This window comes from Pithys albifrons, chromosome 7 (genome assembly GCF_047495875.1).
Source record: "Pithys albifrons albifrons isolate INPA30051 chromosome 7, PitAlb_v1, whole genome shotgun sequence".
In the NCBI taxonomy this organism is placed as follows: domain Eukaryota; kingdom Metazoa; phylum Chordata; class Aves; order Passeriformes; family Thamnophilidae; genus Pithys; species Pithys albifrons.
Window position 1 is genome coordinate 52,897,723 of NC_092464.1, and position 20,369 is coordinate 52,918,091.

Genomic DNA, 20,369 nt, shown 5'->3' on the forward strand with positions numbered 1-20,369 from the left:
CTTATAATTAAAGGGATTTTTATGTGTTTCAGTCTGTGTCCATTGCCTCTGGTCCTGCTGCTGGTCACCCCTGAGCAGAGCCTTGCTCGCTTTGCCTCACTCCATCCCACCAGCCATTCATGCATAGTGATAAGATTCCCCTTGAGACTTTTCTTCTCCAGGCTAAATAGTCCCAGTGCATCCTCCTGCTTCTCTGGCCACTCTTTTCTGCATGTTAGTCATTTTTTTGGGTCAGGACATGCCTGGGTGTCCCTGCATGGAGAGCTGTGTCAGGCGGTCACCTGGGTTAGCAGGAACCTTTTAACCCACAGTAAGGTCTGCTTGGCTGCTCCATGAGGGCTTGTGGCAATGCAGGCAAACCCCAGCAATGCCTGGGAATAAGAAGTGGGAGGCAGGCAAGGCATTTCTTCTTGTGGAAGTCAGTTTATGCTGCCTCCTGTGATTCTGTGATTCTTTCAGTGTTTGTGACAGTAGTCACCTGTGTGGGCTGGGAACAGATGTGAAGGCCTGAGGGCAAAAACCTTTGGTCTGGACTTACTGGGGCAATGGAATTGGTACTTTGCAGGGATTTTTGTCTGCTATGAGAAAAATAATTTTTCTTTATTGTTTCCTTACCCTGACACCCAACCATTTTCTGCTCAGGAACTTTTGTAACTGTTTCTGTGGGGCTGGTACCTTTCAACAGAGACCTGCTCCATGAAATCACCTCTGTTTTCTTTTGAACCTACCTACATTTCTATTTTAAAATGACTTTCACAGCTCAACCAGCTGTTGCATTAAGAATCACTCCTTTGGTATGTTATGGACCTGACTCCTACTGCTTTCTCTTGATGCCCCACTTCTTGTTTTGGAGGAGAAAGTGAATGATCTTCTGTTCTCCTTTCCACTCATGAGTCTGTGAACCTCTGTCATATCTTCCCTCAGTCTTCATTTTATCCTTCCCTGAATCTTCTCTTCATCCTCCCCTCTGCCTTCATCTTTGGTACCTGCATAACTTCCACTCATGATTTGTCACCATTATACAAAGCATTCCTATTTTCCAGATACTCCTTTTGCATTAACTCTTAGACTAATTGTATTCCAACTCTAACTCCTAATGTGCAGTTGTGCATCTCTTGTTTTAGTTCTGTGTATTTTGTGCAGTTCTGTTTCACTGCTGTCCTACCTGGGTACAGTTTCTCACATGTTGACCCTGTTCTCTTCCTTGTCTCCTCCCACCACATGTATTTTGGTCATGAACTTAGTCTTACTCTGATAATTTTTTTTATTACACCAAATTCAGCTCTATTCTCATGTCACTAATTAATGTAATTTTCTGCTCGTATCTACTGCCAAAAATCTTTGCCCATGATCTGGTTGTTTTATCCTTTTCTAGAGTAATCTTAACTTCAGCAGCTTTATGCAAGTTAAAAATCTGCTGAGGGCATTTTTCTCTTCTATTTCTTTTGTTTGAATCTGAGGTCAATTTTTGTGCCTATTTATCTTATTTTTATCTTCATGGATCTGCTAAATAATGCTGATTTTTTTGGATAGACATTCTTGTGCCCTCTGTCCTTTATTTGCTAGATAATTAACATGACTCAAGTACTTTGTTTCTGCCAGGTCTCTCTGTGCTGCTCTCTGGACTCATTGAGCCAGTGCTAATGGACTGCCTGAGTAGTTTATTATTTGCTTCCTTCAGATCCTTCCCAAATACTCCTACAAAAATGCCCACTGCAATATGTATGACCTGCTGATATAGATTTATTGTGCCTGAATAAGATTATTGGGGTTTTGGTGTACAGGCACTGGATAAATTGCAGCTTGGTGCTCCACCTTCATGGAGTTGTGTCTGTTATTAGCCATTTCTGAGACTTGTGATGTTTCTGATATTTGTGACTTCGCCTTGTTAGTGTGTGGCTCGGCTTTGTGAACAAAGATTTGGGAAGGGCTGTGCCCTTCCAGCCTGCGCAGGGGATTTTAGGTGAGGCTCAGCATGCGCAGAACTGGCCCCACCGTTTAAGTCCTGAGGTTCATCTGCCATGGCCGAGCGAGCTTGGACAGTGCCAGTGAAGTCCTCAGGACTAGAACCTACAGCACCTGGCATTTCCCAGGAGGTCTCCCATCCAAGTACTGATCCGGGGCTGACCCTGCTGAGCTTCCGAGATCTGATGGGATGGGATGTCAGGGAGGCACTTAACTGCCCTGCCTTGTTAGTAGGTAAATATTTAAACCTTCCAAAATGCAGAAGATTTCCATGAGTTCTGTTGGGGTTTGCATGCACAAGTTGCTTATTGGGTTGTTAAGGCTCTTACAGGGTGCTGAGGGTCTTGTGCTTTTTGCTGGGTGTTCTGAGGATCTTTCCCCCAGTGCTGTATTAAATGCATCCCACCTTACCTCAGCTGTCTAGAACTGAGCACTCTGGTGCCCGTGGAATAACTTTGGAATCTTTGATTCCAATGGGATGAGGTTCAATAAGGCCAAGTGCAGGTCCTGCCCTTTGGCCACACCAACCCCCTGCAGTGCTCCAGGCTGGACACAGAGTGGCTGGAGAGCAACCAGGCAGAAAGGGACCTGGGGGGACTGAGTGACAGGAAGCTCAACAGGAGCCAACAGTGTGCCCAGGTGGCCAAGAAGGCCAATGGGATCCTGGCCTGGATCCAAACTAGCGTGGCCAGCAGGACCAGGGCAGTGACCCTTCCCCTGGACTCTGCCTTGGGGAGGCCACACCTTGAGTGCTGTGTTCAGTTCTGGGCCCCTCAGTTGAGGAAAGAGATTGAGGGGCTGGAGCGGGGCCAGAGAAGAGCAACGAGGCTGGAGAAGGGACTGGAGCACAAGTGCTGTGGGGAGAGGCTGAGGGAGCTGCGGATGTTTAGCCTGGAGAAGAGGAGGCTCAGAGGTGACCTCAGCACTGTCTAGAACTACCTGAAGGGAAGTTCTGGCCAGGTGGGGGTTGGTCTCTTCTCCCAGGCACTCAGCAATAGGACAAGGGGGCACAGGCTCAAGCTCTGCCAGGGGAAATTGAAGTTGGAGAGCAGAAAAAAATTCTTTGCAGAGAGAGTGCTCAGGCATTGGAATGGGCTGCCCAGAGAGGGGGTGGATTCCCCATCCCTGGAGGTTTTGAACCTGAGATTGGCTGTGGCACTGAGTGCCATGATCTGGTAAAGGGACTGGAGTTGGACCAAGGGTTGGACTTGATGATCTCGGAGGTCTTTTCCAACCCAATCCATTCTATGATTCTATTTGCAGTGGAGAGAGGGGCTTGGGGTGAACTATTCTGTATTTTAAGGTGAGTCACACTCTCCTGTTTGTCTCTCTTAAGAAAGCCTGAATGCAAATTTTAGCAAAACAGCTTGAACTGGATGATGTAAATCTACCCACACATCTGCTCTAGGGTTGTCTGTGGCCATAGAGGACTGGAATTTCTGGTCAGTATTTCTGTGGTAGTTCCTATTAGCATTTCCTTGAAGTGTTTGTTGCTAATTCTGTTTGTGTCTGTCTGGAGAATTTAGTTTTGCTCTAACAGAGGGGCTGCATGTCGTTATATCCAGTGGAAGGTGCCACAGGCAGGTATGGTTGGTTCATAATCACCCACACATAACTGTGTGAGCAAAACACCTTTTGCAAAGTGCAGAGGGAAATGGTATATCCAGCCAATAATGCTGTCCATAAGTATTGAAAAATCAGGGCTTGGACTCCTTGACAGTGTGTCCTAGTTCAGCAGGAGGGACCAGCTAACCCTGTGTGTGGGTGATCAAAGCTGTATATTCTACCCCCTCTATTCTTTCCCCAAGGTCAATGGGCCATTAGCAGCAGCTGCCCAGGGAGCCATTATCACCTTCACACCCAGCCTGAGGGGGGCGGAGCTGCTAATGGGCCATCAACAGTTCAACACCCCCTGGCTCCCAGAGTTAATCACCCATTGTGTGAGTCCCCACCCAGGGGGAGGGACTGAGAGCTCCCTGAGGGTACATAAGTGGTGGGTAAGAAGACCTCAGGATCTTCTCGTTGGATCCAGAGCAGCAGCAGGACCTTGACAGGAGGAGATCACCGCTCTTGCCCAGACCACAGCCCTCGCCTGCACCAACAGGTTTTTCTTTTCCTTTTGCTCTGGACTTGGGGGAACCACAGGGGTCTCAGCCAAGGGCAAACAAACCCCTTTGGGTTTGTGCCCCAGGACACTGGGTTATACTGCTGGGGTTTTGTGAGTTGAAAGCAATTTCCCTTGTGTGTCAGTGTTGTTATTGTAATATTATTATTAAATTTTAGCTCTGACTTATAATCTCTCTCGTGGTGAGTTCATTTCCCCTGCTGGTTCACCTTCAAACCAGCACACAGTGGAGGAATGTTCAAGGCTTTTCATTTGGAGACTGTATCATATGAGATCAGGGCGCTTGTAGGGTTCAAGACTCTCAGTACCTGCAGGTTGGAGGTTTACTTCTGGAAGGGAGAGCTGAGGTTTTTTTCCTGGACCCTGTGACTGCAGATGATCCTACATTGGGAAAAAGCCTTGGTTGGTATTAAACTGACAAAAGTGCTGCTTCTCTCCAGAATTCGGTTAGATTTGGGGGCCTTTCTCCCCTATTGCAAACAAACTGCTTTGAGAAGCTTGAGGTAGCAAGAAACTACAGTTTCTTCATATTGATTTTTAATTTTTTTTTAAAATTTGGCTGTGCTTTCCTTTGCACTTTCCTAAGCCTTGTTCTATGGCCTTTTATCTGTTGTTTATTTAACAAACACAAATGTTATGCTCTTAAAAAGAAAAATCCTCTCATCTTCTCTGAGGGTTAGTCAAGGGAGGAACTTTCAAGTCCATGAAAACAGGGTGAGACTGTCTCTATTCTGAAATATTAAATAAAGGAATCAAAGGGAAATAATACTGTGATGATACTTCAGGGAAGCTTTAATTAAGGAAATGAAATTGCATTGAGAGTGACCTATTGTGGACTGCCAGGAAGGCAGCAAAGGAGGGAGACACTTCTCAGCAGTGTCTACCCATCGGAAAGAGCTTGTGCATTGTACCAAGCCCACATGATGCTTAACTAAGTGGCTTAAAGCAGCGTTTAACCACCTGGTTTATTAAGGTCAGGACTGCAGGGAGCACATCCAGTCTGAGGAATGGCTTCCAAGTCCTGGGAGTCAGTTCTGGTGGTGGCACGTGGCCACACATGGGGCTCTGCTCATGCCTCACTTGGGCTTCATACCAATGACTCGCCTACAGTTCAGGGGCAGAAGCTGTTTGCAGCCCTCACTGGCTAAAGGGGAGCTGCCTGTGCGTGGCAGAGGCTGTGCCATCCTCCTGGGCAGGGACCTGGAGCACAGTGGGTAAATTCGCTGAGATTTCAGCGGGATTGTGTTGCTTTGAACCGAAGTGGTTAATGTTTCATGGCTAAACCAAGAAGCAAATTGGCACTGACTGAGCCCTGGAGATGCAAGGGCAGTGCACTGGTTGGCAGGAGGGCTTAGGCTTCATACTAATGACTCGCGTGCAGTGAGTTCAGGGGCAGGAGCTGTTTGCAGCCCTCACTGGCTAAGAGGGTGCTGCTGCCTGTGCGTGGCAGAGGCTGTGCCAGCCTCCTGGGCAGGGACCTGGAGCACAGTGGGTAAATTTGCTGAGGTTTCAGCGGGTTTGTGTTGCTTTGAACTGAAGTGGTTAATGTTTCATGGCTAAACCAAGAAGCAAGTTGGCACTGACTGAGCCCTGGAGATGCAAGGGCAGTGCACTGGTTGGCAGGAGGTCAGAAGAGGGGTGGAGGCATAAAGTGGGATGGCAGATAGGAAGAAAGCAGCAGAAGCTTTGTCTCTTGGGCCAGCTCTACTGGAGGCATGGAAAGGAAGCTGCTCACCCCTTCCCTTGGTGTGAGCAGGTTCTGTGGAGCTCAGAGCTGTGCTCTGGGGGGAGAGCATCCACGTTCTGCTCCTGCCTCCACAGGTGAGGATTGTCTCTGGATGCACAGATGAGGATTGGATTGGGAGACCCTGTGGAAAAAGCAAATGAGCTGAGGAGGATGGAATGTAGTTAACGCTTGAACCTTTAGTCCCCCAGGCAATGCTTTTGAAATATGTTTGACTTGTGGGGTCTTGACCAAACCAGGGACTGACATTTAACAAGCCAAGGCTGCGAGGATGGGTCTGATGTCAGTAATAACATGTGTGATTCTGTAAGGCAGCATCATCCCTGCGCTGGGCTGAGCGCTTTGTGCCGTGCCCCCTGCACTGTGCGAATCCCCAGAGGTCTCTCTCAGCCTGCTCTGGCAATTAGAGGCATTCCCCTGCTCTCACCATTAGTGTAATGGCTTGTGAGAACAGCACTTATCCCTTTGCTCTTGAGTGACTGCTGCTTCCATAATCCCCTTTGCATTAAACTAATGGATGGCTTGTGTGTGTGGGTTTTCTCCCCCTCCTCATGTGGTGAGGGTACCTGTCATCGCTTTTGTCTCGTTTGTCTTTTAGTGCCGATGAAAATAGAAAGAGAATTTGACAAGAATTGGAACAACTGTCATAGCTTGTTGTGTCTTACTAAAAGTATGCAAATAATAGAAAATGCAGCTGAAAAAAGAAGCACGTTGCCACATTCAGTTACTGCACTGCCATGTGTGACTCCTCAGTTGAAAGAAAGCACGTTCCCATCACAAGCAGTCATTTCACCTGGCTTTTATTTATTTATCTTTCAGTTAGAAGTGATGTTTAAAGCAGCTACTTGATAAAATGGAGTAGTGACCACTTCCAATGCATCTGTTATGAAAGAGGAAGAAAAACTTTCCTTACCTCTCCCACTGTCTTTTGCTGTGAAGTAACAGTGGTTTTTACACACATGCAGGGTTATTCTTCTTTGTCTAGACTCTGTAGCCCCTGGGGCAGGCTCTGGGTTTACCTCCATGTTCTGGAGAAGTAGCTGGTAAATCTTGAACCCTCCTGAAGTCTAAATAGCAAGGCGGTATAAATTCAATGTCAAGGGAATAAAAAAAATTGGTTCTGCTCTTTTTTTTTTCCCCCCTTCTCCCTGGGGGCTGTTGCAAGATCCAGGAAGTTAATAAACTGGCACAGGGTGGCAGCTGGCCCTGAGATATGTGCAGCAGTTGCCAGCTAGGAAAAGTATTTGACATTATTACCAGAAATATTTTGTGTATCATTTAGATTAAGTTGAAGAAACACTGCAGGTGAACAGAATCTTTTTCCCCTCATACCTTATGTAGTCAAATCACAGTATCACAGAATGATTATGGTTGAAAGGAATCACTAGAGGTCATCTCTTCCAACCTCCCTGCTCAGATATGTTGCTCTGGATTGTGTGCAGGCACCTTTTGAATATTTCCAGTGAGGGAGACTCCACTCCTCTCTGGGAAAGCTGTTTCAGTGCTCAGTCACCTGCACACTAAAGTTCTTCAAGTTCAGGGAGAATTTCTTGTGCATCAGTTTCTGCCCTTTGCCTCTTGTCCTATTGCTTGGCACCACCAAGCAGAGCCTGGTCCATCCTCTGGACACCCTCCCTTCAGATCCTTACAGACATTGGTAAAGTCCCCTCTCATTTGTGCCTTCTCAAGGCTGATCAGGCCCAACTTCCCCAGCCTGGCCTCAGAGTGAAGAATCCTTTCCCCAAATGCACGAGATAGGAGGAGAATCAACTTTAGTTTGTTCGTGGTGTGGTTAAAAAGAAATTGCTGTGGTTTCATCATCTGTTTCTTCCCATATCATATATGTGAGGGAAAAAAACCCCTTTATGGATGAGAAGTCTCAAGTGTTTTTCAGGTAACTGCCTACAGTGAGAAAGAAACAGAATTTAAGTTGAAGCATCTCAGTGAATCAGATCATCTTAGTATGGGTGTTTTTCAGGGCTTCAGCCTGGCCCAGTCACTGTGAATGTTCCATCCCAGCTATTTTCAAAGAGCAGGAGCAATGAAGGATGTTAATGCTTTTTTAGGTGTATTTTTAAAAGGCTTTTTCTGTGACTGAGTCTATGAATCCTAAAATTTTTTCTCATCTAAAATACACTTTCTTTCCTGAATGTCATTCATCTAAAAGACAGATTATTTTTTACTGGAAGTTATTTTATTGCTGTGTAGTTGTGGAAGGCTTCTCCTCCTCTCCTCCTCTTTTTGTCCAGAGCAGCTTTAGCTGCTCTGTTCAGTTTGGGTTTGTTGGGACTCTGAAAATAGTGTTCCTCACAGCTTTATTTGTCAGATGTTGGGCAGGTTTTCTGCCTTAATGCCAACACAAGGATAGAAGTGTTGATAAGATATTTAGCTTTGTGAAAATCACACTGAAATACCCTTTGTGTGCAAGAAAACATGGCCCTCTTAGGATTTCAGAGGAGGGTCCCTGTGTGGAGTTAGAGCATGATGAGGTCCAGGCACTTGGATATCTGGATTGTTGTTCTCAGACAAAGCCTTTGGGCTGATGAATCAGCAGAGTTGTCCTTGATGTAAAACTTCTGGGCTTAGCTCTTTTGTTTAATTGAAGTCCATCAGTTCGTTCATGGTTTTAGTGTTATTTCTCCTTCTTTATTAGAAAATTGGTTGAATTTTACATTTCTATTCTTAGTTTGCACTCAAATGCATTTAAAGAATACAAAAATCTGTGTGGTTTTGTGTTATAAAAGCTGCAAATTGTCAGTGCTGGGTGCACAACCATCAAGTGTGGAGAACTGATGTGGTTCAGATAAGGAATGTATCTTCCATAAAACATAATAGATATTTTATGTGACAAGATTTGGCATTAGCTCAGGACAGGATTGCTCTTCATGGTGTGTCTTTGAACATTAATTTATATGTTTCCTTATTCTGAGGTTTTATTATCAGTAATTCGAGTTGTTTCATGAACCACTGAACTTACTTAGTCCCTGATCTGGCAAAGATTTAGACATATCTTCTAATTTTGAAGCAAGATGACACTGCACAAAGATTGGAGAGACTCTGCTTGAAATTTGTGTGAGTAGGTTAAAGCAGAGTTTGTGTCAATGGGGTTTTGCTCAGGGAGACTTAGGATTGGCTGCTGGGAGGATTTAAGACACCTCATTAACTTAATTTACTCCTGACTTGTAGTTGTAACTTCTGTTTTCCTTTAAAGAATACAGGAAAAATAACTGTTTGAGTTTTAAAGGCAAACAAATGCAAGATCTTGTATCCATCATTCACTTAAAGATGCCTGGATGATTTTTTTTTTTAGTTTTTCCTCTTTAGAATGATCTTCAGTTCCTTTGTCTCTTTAACTGAGGTCCTAATCTGACCATGTATGTATGTCATGAATCACTGGTTCATTTATCTTATTAAAACACACACATTTTGTGCAGCTTTTACAGTTCCTATTTTTTTTCCTTCCTTCTGTGCTTCTTGAAGTTATTTGACTTGGAAAAAAGTCTTGAGCAAGGATTTTTGGTATCTGTGTAGTCTAAAAATGAACCTTAGACTTTGCACATCTGATATTCAACTCTTTGAAGCCTTGAACTACCCTGGTGCTGAGAACATTAAATAGAAAGAAGTGGCATCTCAGAAATTATTGTGTGAATTAATAGTAATTGTTGATGGTTTGAGTGACCTCGGTTTTCATCACTTCTCTTGTTAGGTGTGCCAATATTTCAAGGAAGAATTTCTTCCCTCTGCCTTCTCTTTCCTTGGGTGTGCAGTGAGGATGTGAGGCTGGGTCTGACAGGATTTCCATGGCAATACACATCGGTTTCCATGGCAACGCAGCTCACAAACAACCCTACAACTTTCCTACAGCGTCAGACAAAGGGAGAAAAGCCTGGCTGTTGGAGCAGGCTGGGATCCAGGTTAGCACTGAAAAGAGGGGAAAGGAAGAGCTTGAGGAAGGCAATAACTTCTTCCAATTCGTCCTTTTAAAGCTTTTGCTCCAGGGTAAGCACATTATTTAAAATAATCCCCCAAATTGTCCAGTCCATCAATGCTGTGCTGCCCAGCTGCCTTCCTGCACTTGAGTAGCTGAGGGAGGAGCTGTCACAAGCCTTTTGGCCCAAGATACTTCTGTAGTCTGGTTTCTGAAGGAAATGAGGCTTATGGATTAACAGTCCTCTGATCCAGTCGTCTCTTTGTCTCTCCCCTACCATACCTTCCCCTCGTAGCTTTTACCCCATTGATCAGATGATTTGAATCCCACAGAGGGGCCAAAGTTGAGGAGGTAATTAAGTTCCTGTAGGTGTTGTGAGAAGCTGGTCCTTGTTCAGTGCCTGGAAGGGGCTGTGGGTACTGAGAGTTGGAGAATTACAGGCATCTTAGCTAGATTGCATAATAAACTCTATATAGAATCATAGAATCACAGAATAAATTGGGTTGGAAAAGACCTCTGAGATCATCAAGTCCAACCCTTGGTCCAACTCCAGTCCCTTTACCAGATCATGGCACTCAGTGCCACGGCCAATCTCAGTCTGAAAACCTCCAGGGATGGGGAATCCACTCCCTCTCTGGGCAGCCCATTCCACTGCCTGATTACTCTCTCTGCAAAGAATTTTTTTCTGCTCTCCAACTTCAATTTCCCCTGGCAGAGCTTGAGCCTGTGTCCCCTTGTCCTATTGCTGAGTGCCTGGGAGAAGAGACCAACCCCCACCTGGACAGAACTTCCCTTCAGGCAGTTCTAGACAGTGCTGAGGTCACCTCTGAGCCTCCTCTTCTCCAGGCTAAACACCCCCAGCTCCCTCAGCCTCTCCCCACAGCACTTGTGCTCCAGTCCCTTCACCAGCCTCGTTGTTCTTCTCTGGCCCCACTCCAGCCCCTCAAGATCTTTCCTGACCTGAGGGGCCCAGAACTATAAAGACTAGTTCCTTTGGTCTGAAGGCAGACACATGTTTAATTGTATACTTAGTGTCTCTCTTTCTCCTGAGATGCTTTTCCAAACTTCCAAGAGAGGGCTCTACGAGAGGCTGATTCTCTCAGAAACAGTTTAGGTTACTTCTCTTGCAAGCTCATGGTACTGGGAAGGCAGGAGGGAAAACATGGAAGGACTGCAAGGTGTGAAGCAGCTTTGCATTTCCCTTATATTTCAGACTGGATGTGATCCACCCTTCATGTGTGCACAGAGCAGGCAATAGGCTTGTTGCTCTGTGTGTGTATCCCATGAGGTCTGTCCAAACCTGAACTGGCACAACCAAATGTGCAGACAGAAGGTGGAGTTGGGGGAGAGGACTTGCACTCAGAGGGTTTGGGAGCATGGGCAGGGATGTATCTGTGTCCTGCTCCATTGTTGGGACTGTGCACATCTCCCATGCCTGTGAGATAACCCTGTGATTACCTCAGTTGGTTAAAACTCAGTTGTATTAATGCCAGGGTCATGGGTTCAATCCCCTGTGTGGGCCATTGACTTAAGAGTTGGGCTCGATGATCCTTGTGGGTCCCTTCCAACTCAGAATAGCCTGGGATTCTGTGTGAGATACTGTTCCACATGGGTGATTGCATTTGTGTCACTGCAAAGGTGGTGGGGTTTGGGGAGAGTCTCTCTCAGCTGCGTTAGAGGAGGTTAAAAACACCCAAAGCAAACAAGATTGCAAAGGTAGCTTAAAGATTTATATTGATCCTGGATTAGAAATGCAAGGCTGCCACATTAGTCTTGTCACTTCAAAGTGGTTCCCATGGAACTTGGCATGGTGTGCTCTCTTGTGTGAGCTTTCATGTGAAGTTGTGAGGGGTTTTTATATTTTAGTATTTTAAAATATTAGGGTATGTTGCAGAGGTGGCTGCACTGGGCTAAATGCAGGAGGGAACTCTGAAGGATCAAAGGTGGCAAGAAGTACAGATAACCCCCAGGTGTGCTGTTGCTGGTCATGGTGTGGCCAGTGGAAGTTTGGGCTGGCCTGGGGAGCTGCCAGGGTAGGGGCAGGGTCTGGAGATGTGGCTGAGGGTGGGTGGGGGCATTGCCCTGCCCAGGGGTTGGGATACACATCCAGTGGATCGTGGAGGGCTGGGGCTGGTAATCTGTTGCTGTTCAGAGATGATTTACCCCCTGCACACTTCTGCTTAGTAGTGAAGTGCTTTTCTGGGGCACAGGCTCAAGCTCTGCCAGGGGAAATTGAAGTTGGAGATCAGAAAAATATTCTTTGCAGAGAGAGTGCTCAGGCTTTGGAATGGGCTGCCCAGAGAGGGGGTGGATTCCCCATCCCTGGAGGTTTTTCAACTGAGATTGGCCGTGGCACTGAGTGCCATGATCTGGTAAAGGGACTGGAGTTGGACCAAGGATTGGACTTGATGATCTCGCAGATCTTTTCCAACCCAATGGATTCTGATTCTCTCAGAAGGAAAGGAAAGCAGTCATCTTGCCAGGAGTGTTTTGTTCTGCTGACTCTTGGGAATGAACCTGGTTGGAATGATCTGTTGAATGGAGCTGAATGAAATGGTCAAAGATACACAGTCATGATTTATTGCCTACCTTTCCGTTTTACGTGATGACTATTGCTTTAAAAAGTCACTAGAGATTTTTTGAAGGGTCTTGGTTTCTGTAAATCTCCTCAGAAGGTCTTCCTGTTCTGAAAACTAAGTCCTGTGAAGTTTCTGGTGAGACAAAGATGCATGCAGACACTGCCCATATTCAAAGCCTTGCCTGTGGCAGTGTTAGTTGTGTAACCAGCCTGGATTGTGCTTCCCTTTTTGATTACAAACAAAGTTAATAGTTGAGATAAACCACTAAGCTTCCAAAATAGCAATATTGATTTTTTTTCCTTTAGCTGAGGTGCCATCTCAAAACACTCGTGTTGATTTGAACATTGAGATGTTCTTAACACCCTTTCATGGTGATTACGCTGTGCCCTGCCCAGGCATCCCAGGGGCCTGAGTGGCATCACAGGAGGCTTAGTCTTTCCAGACTGAAAACCCACAGAATCCATCTTTAGTTAATTGCTGCTTAGCTCTCAGCCTCCTTCCTCTCCCCAACTTTTCCTGAGCCCAGTCAGTGGTTCTCAGACTTGGATCAGATGTGCAGTGGTGCACAAGCCCATCCATAGAAAGTCTTACCTCCTTACTGTCCCAGTGCAGAGCAGCTTCTCTGGCTATCATCTACCATGCTTTTAAGCTCAAATTCCAAGGCCTGTGATCCAGGCAGGCTGAACTGGGCTCACATCTGGTGGTTTTTGGCATGTTTGACCAGGACAGCAGTGATGTGGAAGGTTTGCCAGTGTTGTGACTTCCATATGCGTTCCCAGTACCTTTCTGTGATGTCTTGCTTTCCTCTGCTTTTCTTCAGAGTGTTAAAATTGCAGTGTGGGCTCCCTGCTGAAAGAACTACCAACATATCCATCTGAATGAAAGCTGTGAATCTTGTTCCATGGGTTATAAAAATAAACTTGTTTCATTGAGCTTTCATGTGTCAAGAGATTTGCAAATGTAAAACTGCAATATAAAGGAAATGGATTTTTGAATAATTCCTTAATCTGGTTTTCAGTGGTCAGGATGTTCAGCTGCGTTTTATTTCTCCCTAATCACTTTCATATTAAAGATTAATTGCATATCATAGAGAATCCTTGATTAAGCCAATGAAAAGTGAGAGCATAGATCTGTTCATTAGAAGCAGCGTGAGGAATAATAATGAGCAACTGCCAGGCTGACAATAGACACAGAGGACACGAATTTATGTGATGCTCCAGTTGCTGTTATTAAACAAAAATCACTTACAGTTCTACCAAGAAGTTTCCTTATTAACAGAGCACAATAAATTACTCTGCTCCATACACCTTCAGTGGTGTAAGTTTAACAGGGAAAGGAGTTAATGTTTTCTGAGTGTTTCCAGGGTTTGCCTCTAACTCCAGTAGAATCCAACGAGGTGATTTATGAAGACATTTTTATTTTAGAGTTTGTCACTTTGACCAGGACTTTCTCTTTTGCTGTGTGCCTCTTTGCAAGGTCTTTGGGGTTTTTTTTGTTCTGGGGTGCTGCTTGTGATGCACCTGCAGAGTTGGCTTCCCGCTGCGCAGATAAATGTGTGAGTTTAGCCCCCAGTAAACAAGCGTGTTGCTCTGCTTTTGCCCTCTACAGACAAGGAATGTCAGATGGACAGGGTGTGGCAAAGGCAGTGAAGGGAAATGTGTCAACAGTGTGGGCTATGCATGCCAAAATTAAATTAGAGTTAGTTTATAATACCAAATGAAGCAGTTTGAGAGAGACTTGAGGCAAAAGGATGGTTGAAGGCACTCCTTTGACTCCGAGAGGTGCTGGTGCTGCAGCTCCTGGAGTTCCATCAGCAGCAACCAGGGGCTGTTCCTTGGGATGAGGTTTAACAAGGCCAAGTGCAGGTCCTGCCCTTTGGCCACACCAACCCCCTGCAGCGCTCCAGGCTGGGCACAGAGTGGCTGGAGAGCAGCCAGGCAGAAAGGGACCTGGGGGGACTGAGGGACAGGAAGCTCAACAGGAGCCAACAGTGTGCCCAGGTGGCCAAGAAGGCCAATGGGATCCTGGCCTGGATCCAAAGTAGCGTGGCCAGCAGGCCCAGGGCAGTGACCCTTCCCCTGGACTCTGCCTTGGGGAGGCCACACCTTGAGTGTTGTGTTCAGTTCTGGGCCCCTCAGTTCAGGAAAGAGATTGAGGGGCTGGAGCGGGGCCAGAGAAGAGCAACGAGGCTGGAGAAGGGACTGGAGCACAAGTGCTGTGGGGAGAGGCTGAGGGAGCTGGGGGTGTTTAGGCTGGAGAAGAGGAGGCTCAGAGGTGACCTCAGCACTGTCTAGAACTGCCTGAAGGGAAGTTCTGGCCAGGTGGGGGTTGGTCTCTTCTCCCAGGCACTCAACAATAGGACAAGGGGGCACGATGGGCTCAAGCTCTGCCAGGGGAAATTGAAGTTGGAGAGCAGAAGAAAATTCTTTGCAGAGAGAGTGCTCAGGCATTGGAATGGGCTGCCCAGAGAGGGGGTGGATTCCCCATCCCTGGAGGTTTTTAAGGTGAGATTGGCCATGGCACTGAGTGCCATGATCTGGTAAAGGGACTGGAGTTGGACCAAGGGTTGGACCTGGTGATCTTGGAGGTCTTTTCCATCCCAATCCATTCTATGATTCTTTCCATCCTACACTGAACGAGTTGATCCTAAACCTGTGAGCAAGTGTCATGAGGCTATAATCACACCTAATATTATTCATAATCTGTGATTCTGAAACCTTTTGGCAAGAGATGACTGTCAAGCCTGAATTTCCCATGGACCAACTTGGATTCTACTCAAAATTTTCAGAGAAAACTCCGTTAGACTGTGAGTGAGTTAAGCAAATCTCACCTACCTTACACCAGTCCCTCTAGAAATGGGGTCTGCTAAAAGAGTGTCATCTTGGTCTTAAGTGAACCACAAAGTAAAAGGCTTCCTGCGTTGGCTTTTCTGTTCCAATGGATTTGGGCTTTTTTCCTGCTTAAGGCTTAGTTTCAGCAAGTAAAAGAGAAATGCCTCATGCTGAAGGAGACACCTGAACTACTCATCCTTCAAGGCTTGTACAGTCAAGTCACTGCAGGATAGAATTAGTTGGGTTGGAAGAGACCTCTGAGATCATCAAGTCCAACCCTGGGATGTCTCGTCCTGGGGTTCATTGATGCTTATGGTGAACACCTCCTCAAGTGTGAGCCCTGGACCTCACTGCTTTGTGTGTGCTGTAGGGAGGATTGCCAGGGGTGTATCAATGTGTAGGGGTGGTCAGGGACTGAGAAAATTCTGCTGGTTGGAGCCCTTTCCTTGTCCAATAGGTGGGCAGCAAAGCTGAGTTTCTGATGGAGAAGATGAATTATCCCTAGGGAGTAGAGTAGCAGCTGCCAAGGCAAACTGGTTCCAGAGCTCTGGCAACAGGAGGCTGTTTCATGATGAGAGAGAGATGTGGCCATTGGTGATCAGTCAGTGCAGTCTTTTCCATTGATTCTCAAACAGCAAGTAGAAATAGCTGGTTATTATCAATGTTCACTTCCCTTCTTTTGCTATTATTGGACTTTGTAGATCCTTTTTTAACACTTTTATTTTTCTGCTTCCTCTTCCTGCCTTTTTTTGAACTGAGTAATTACAGTAACCAAAGGGAATAGCTAACCTATTGATCTTTAATTTCTCATGAAGTCTCATATTCTGATGAAGGCAGCGTGTTCTGATCACCTTCATCTTCCAGAATGTCTGCACTGTATTTGAAAAAATTACAGAAAAACTTCAGCCTTGGTATAAACTTAAACACAGCTGTTGGCAATAATAGACCTCCCAACTTAATTTACTGAGCAATTTGAACCAAATTGATTTGTGTTATGGCTGATCAACTTGTCTTGTTCATGTGTGTATATTTAATTGAACTGCGTGGTTTTAAATTTAAAGTTTTGTGATGGGAACCAAAGGGATCCCTTGAATTTCAAACTTTGTTTTGGTGGATCCCAAAACACGTTTCACCTGCTTTCTAAAGGTTTCTAAAAGAGATACTGTGATTGTCACTTCACAGGTTTTTTGCCAATATACCCCCAAAGGCACTGTGGCTTGTAAGGAGTGATGGAATCTCTGAACAGTGAGTGACGTTGTCTAGGGAAGGTTTTGAAAGTCTGGAAAAAATCAGTGTCAAGAGATGAGAGAAATACGTGGTTTAAAGTGATGTCAAGGGAAATCAGTTGGTGATGAAAGCTGTGTAGGTTGTGTGGTTACTGCAGGGACTGGTTTGTGAGATACAGGAGTTGGTTCTGTCTGACTTTGGGAAGTTAGTGCTGCAGCAGCTTCTTTGGGTGTTGCAGGGACTTGAGTTGCTTGAATTTACAGCTGTATGAGAAGAATTGCAGAGTTATGGCCACTGTGTATATTCCATCCTGGTTTCGTCTGAGGAGCCCAAGGAATGAGATAAATTTATTTTCTCACTTCACAAGTGTTTTCATTTTACTGCAGAAAAAAAAAGGAGGCTTGAATGGGTGGAGAGGTGAATTTGGTCCTCTTCTGGTCCAGAAAATGTCCACCTTTCACTGAGCGTGACAGATAACATTGAATTCTGTGAAAGGTTGAGCTTTGCACAGCTCCTTGGGCAAGAAGAGGTGAATAGGCTGGGGAGGAGGTGGGAAAGGACTGGACAGCCCTTCTTTATGTGGGTTTTCTGCTGTCTGGGGGAAGAGAACAGAAATCCTATGTATGGCAGAGACTTCTTCAGCTCTGTGCCTTGCTGGGGCTTTGTGGGTTGGCCCACTTGTGCTTCGGCCTGGCTCCGTTTCCCTGGGCAAGGCTCTGGGCAGGTTCTGAGGCAGAGTTTGTGCTCAGGAGCTGACAGTTCCCCCAGGAAAACTGGGAGGAGCTGAGGAGTCTCCTACCTCCTTGTCCTGTGCAGGAAGCCTGGGGCCGGTGTTCCCATCCTCCTCCAACGGACTCTGGACTCTTTCCCTCCATCTTCATGGAAAACATGTTTGCCATTAACCAGTGAAGCTGGATTTATTATTGTTTCTATGGTTCAGACCCATATTCTGTGTTCTTGGACTTGCTCATGGTGTTATGGAAGAGTGAGTCATTATTGGAACTCCTCTGTGTCTTTACTTTCCTGAGCTTCTTTCCCATGGATCAGCCCAGAATAAACGGCATGTTTTGGTTTGGGTATCCACATCTTTGTGCAGTACAGCAGTAGGTAGAAAGGAAAAGCTGACTTGGTTCTACCTTTTAGTGATTGACAGTGATTTTTTTAATTCTTTTTTTTTTGTTTTTTGTTAGCCTAAGAGGAGTGCACAGTGAGAGGTTTTGTCTGTGGCTGAAAACTTCATAGAGAGTTTTCACTGGTATTTACTGGGATGTGGCCAGAACAAGAGGATGGTCCTTTCTGGAGACCCCCAGACATGACTGTCCCCAGTCTCCCCGTTCTCTCTCTCCCCCCACTCCCATAAGTGAAAAAACAGTGACATTAAGGTCAAAGGAAGACATCATGGGAAAAAAAGATTGATATAGTGGCTAAAAGACCTTGTAGAGATTCCTGTTCTATCCAATCACAAAACATGTACAAGACCATTTAAAAATTAAACATAGATGAGAGATAACAAAAGGCAGAGAGGGTAAAATAAGGGAAGAGATTAATGAGGTTGTATGCAATCATTAATTTAGGATAGAAGTGTGGAATTACCATGTGAGTTTCTTTTTCCAAAAATTTAGTGTCTCCAACAGGTATTCCTCAAGAAGATTTCAAGTGGATAGGGGAGGAATAGTGTGTTTTCTGACCTGCTGTAGTTTGTTTCATCCAGATCAAAACATTTTAACCTCAGAGTCTGTTTTCTTTTGCATGTTTGTTAGTCATATTGCTTATGTTGTACCATAGGTGGGACAGAAAACAAACTTTTACATTTAAGGAGGACAACAAACCCAGAGATTTGCTTCTGAGCTTGGAGAGGTTCAGAACTATGGAAAGGATCAGATTTGTAGGTGTTCCAGAAGGGGGAGCGGTACAGCCCAGCTACTTGTTTGTCCATTGCCTGTCATTTGTGCCAAGCAGACATGATGGGATGTGATTAATACAGATGTGAGGAAAGGTAACCCATGTGGGACTTGACTTTTTTCTTTGACATTTTAAACCTGGTTAAGAAAAGTTACACAATTGATTTAACGCACCAAGACTGCTGTGAGACATTTCTCTTGCTGCTGCTGTAGAGCATCTTGTTTGGGACACTGGAGGATCCAGAATCAATGTGACATGTTAAGTAGAGACAAACTGTATAACTGAGGTCTCCCAATGCAATGGTAAATAGGGAAAACACTGCTGGCATAAAGAAGGCTTCTACTTCTTCCTGTGCTGCATCCTTTTCATGTGCCCACAGGGCAGGGAAGTTTTTGGAGGAAGAATTTAGAGGAGGAGAAATTCACAAGGAGTGATGGACTGGACAAGCTGGGCCCACTTAATCTGCTGATACACTTCCCTTATCAGAGAGAATTTATGTGGTGACTTGATCATCATCTCAAATCCATACAGGGAAAATAGAGATTTGAAATCTGAAGAGAAGGTGTAGCACATTAAGGACTGACACTGTAACAGGTGATTTTATTTACACCATAAGTAACAATTTAAATATAAGTAACAATAGTTCTGGGCCCCTCAGTTCAGGAAAGAGATTGAGGGGCTGGAGCAGGTCCAGAGAAGAGCAAGGAGGCTGGTGAAGGGACTGGAGCACAAGTGCTGTGGGGAGAGGCTGAGGGAGCTGGGGGTGTTTAGCCTGGAGAAGAGGAGGCTCAGAGGTGACCTCAGCACTGTCTGGAACTGCCTGAAGGGAAGTTCTGGCCAGGTGGGGGTTGGTCTCTTCTCCCAGGCACTCAGCAATAGGACAAGGGGGCACAGGCTCAAGCTCTGCCAGGGGAAATTGAAGTTGGAGAGCAGAAAAAAATTTTCCAGAGAGAGTGCTCAGGCATTGGAATGGGCTGCCCAGAGAGGGGGTGGATTCCCTATCCCTGGAGGTTTTTAAGGTGAGCTTGGCCGTGGCACTGAGTGCCATGATCTGCTAAGGGGAATGGAGTTGGACCAAGGGTTGGACTTGGAATCCACCCCCTCTCTGGACAGGCCATTCCAATGCCTGATTACTCTCCCTTTAAAGAAGTTTTTCCTGTTATCCAACTTCAGTTTCCCCTGGCAGAGCTTGAGCCTGTGCCCCCTTGTCCTATTGCTGAGTGTCTGGGAGAAGAGACCAACCCCCACCTGGGTAGAACTTCCCTTCAGGTAGTTTTGGAAAGATTTCAGATGAGTTGCTGCCCTGGCTGTGCACATGCAAGTCTGAGGAGGAGCAGCTGAGGGAGCTGGGATTTCTTAGCCTGGAGAAAAAGTGTCTCAGGAGAGACCTTGTCACACTCTCTAAGTCCTTGACAGGAGGTTGTAGCAAGTGGGGGATTCAGTTTCTGAATCTCGGTGACACAGTGAGAGGAAATGGCCTCAAGATGCACCAGGAGAGGTTTTCAAGGGATTTTAGGAACGACTTCTTCCTTGACCAGGTTGTCAAGCTTTGGAACACACTGCCCAGGGAAGTGGTGGAGTTGCCATTCCTGGAGGTATTTAAAAGATGTGTTGATGTGGCATTTAGGGACAAAGTTTAGTGCTGGACTTGGCACAGACAAGTTAATGGTTTGACTCGATCTTAAAGGTCTTTTCAAACCTAAATGCTTCTCTGATGCCACGTGTGAGAAGGCCAGAGGATGCCTTGTCTTGGCTGATCCCACTGGGTTGTTGTCCTAAACCTGTACTGTTTATTGTCACTGGGAGGGATAATGCACCAGGATCAGTGGGATGAGAAGGCACCAGTCAGTGCTGGTGAGTTGGTGGCAGCTTACATAACACTCCTTCATGGGCACGTTAATATTTAATGTTTGTTGTAGCATAAATGGAGCTTGCAGGCAGCTGCACATAAGCTGCATGAATTTTTCAGAGGGGGGAAAAGTTTGGGAGGCAGGAACGTCACAGAGGCTCCCTAATTGGCACATCCCCCAGCAGAAACCAAAATGTGAAGATTAAGTGGCTGCCCTAA

The 20,369-nt window shown here is 45.7% G+C and overlaps 1 protein-coding gene across 7 annotated transcripts in view; it reads left to right on the forward strand.

The window, feature by feature from the left end:
* Nucleotides 1-20,369, forward strand: part of HECW1 (HECT, C2 and WW domain containing E3 ubiquitin protein ligase 1) — a 252,145-nt gene that overhangs the window by 14,209 nt on the left and 217,567 nt on the right. The window contains exon 1 of one of the 7 annotated variants that reach the window (XM_071559591.1): nucleotides 5,882-5,911. The exons of 5 other annotated variants lie outside the window; for them this stretch is intronic. The gene's annotated coding sequence lies outside the window, so the exon portion shown is untranslated. Of the gene's footprint in view, nucleotides 1-5,881; nucleotides 5,912-10,918; nucleotides 10,941-20,369 lie in introns of those variants that run through there. One more of the 7 variants, XM_071559592.1, reaches the window with a different exon arrangement.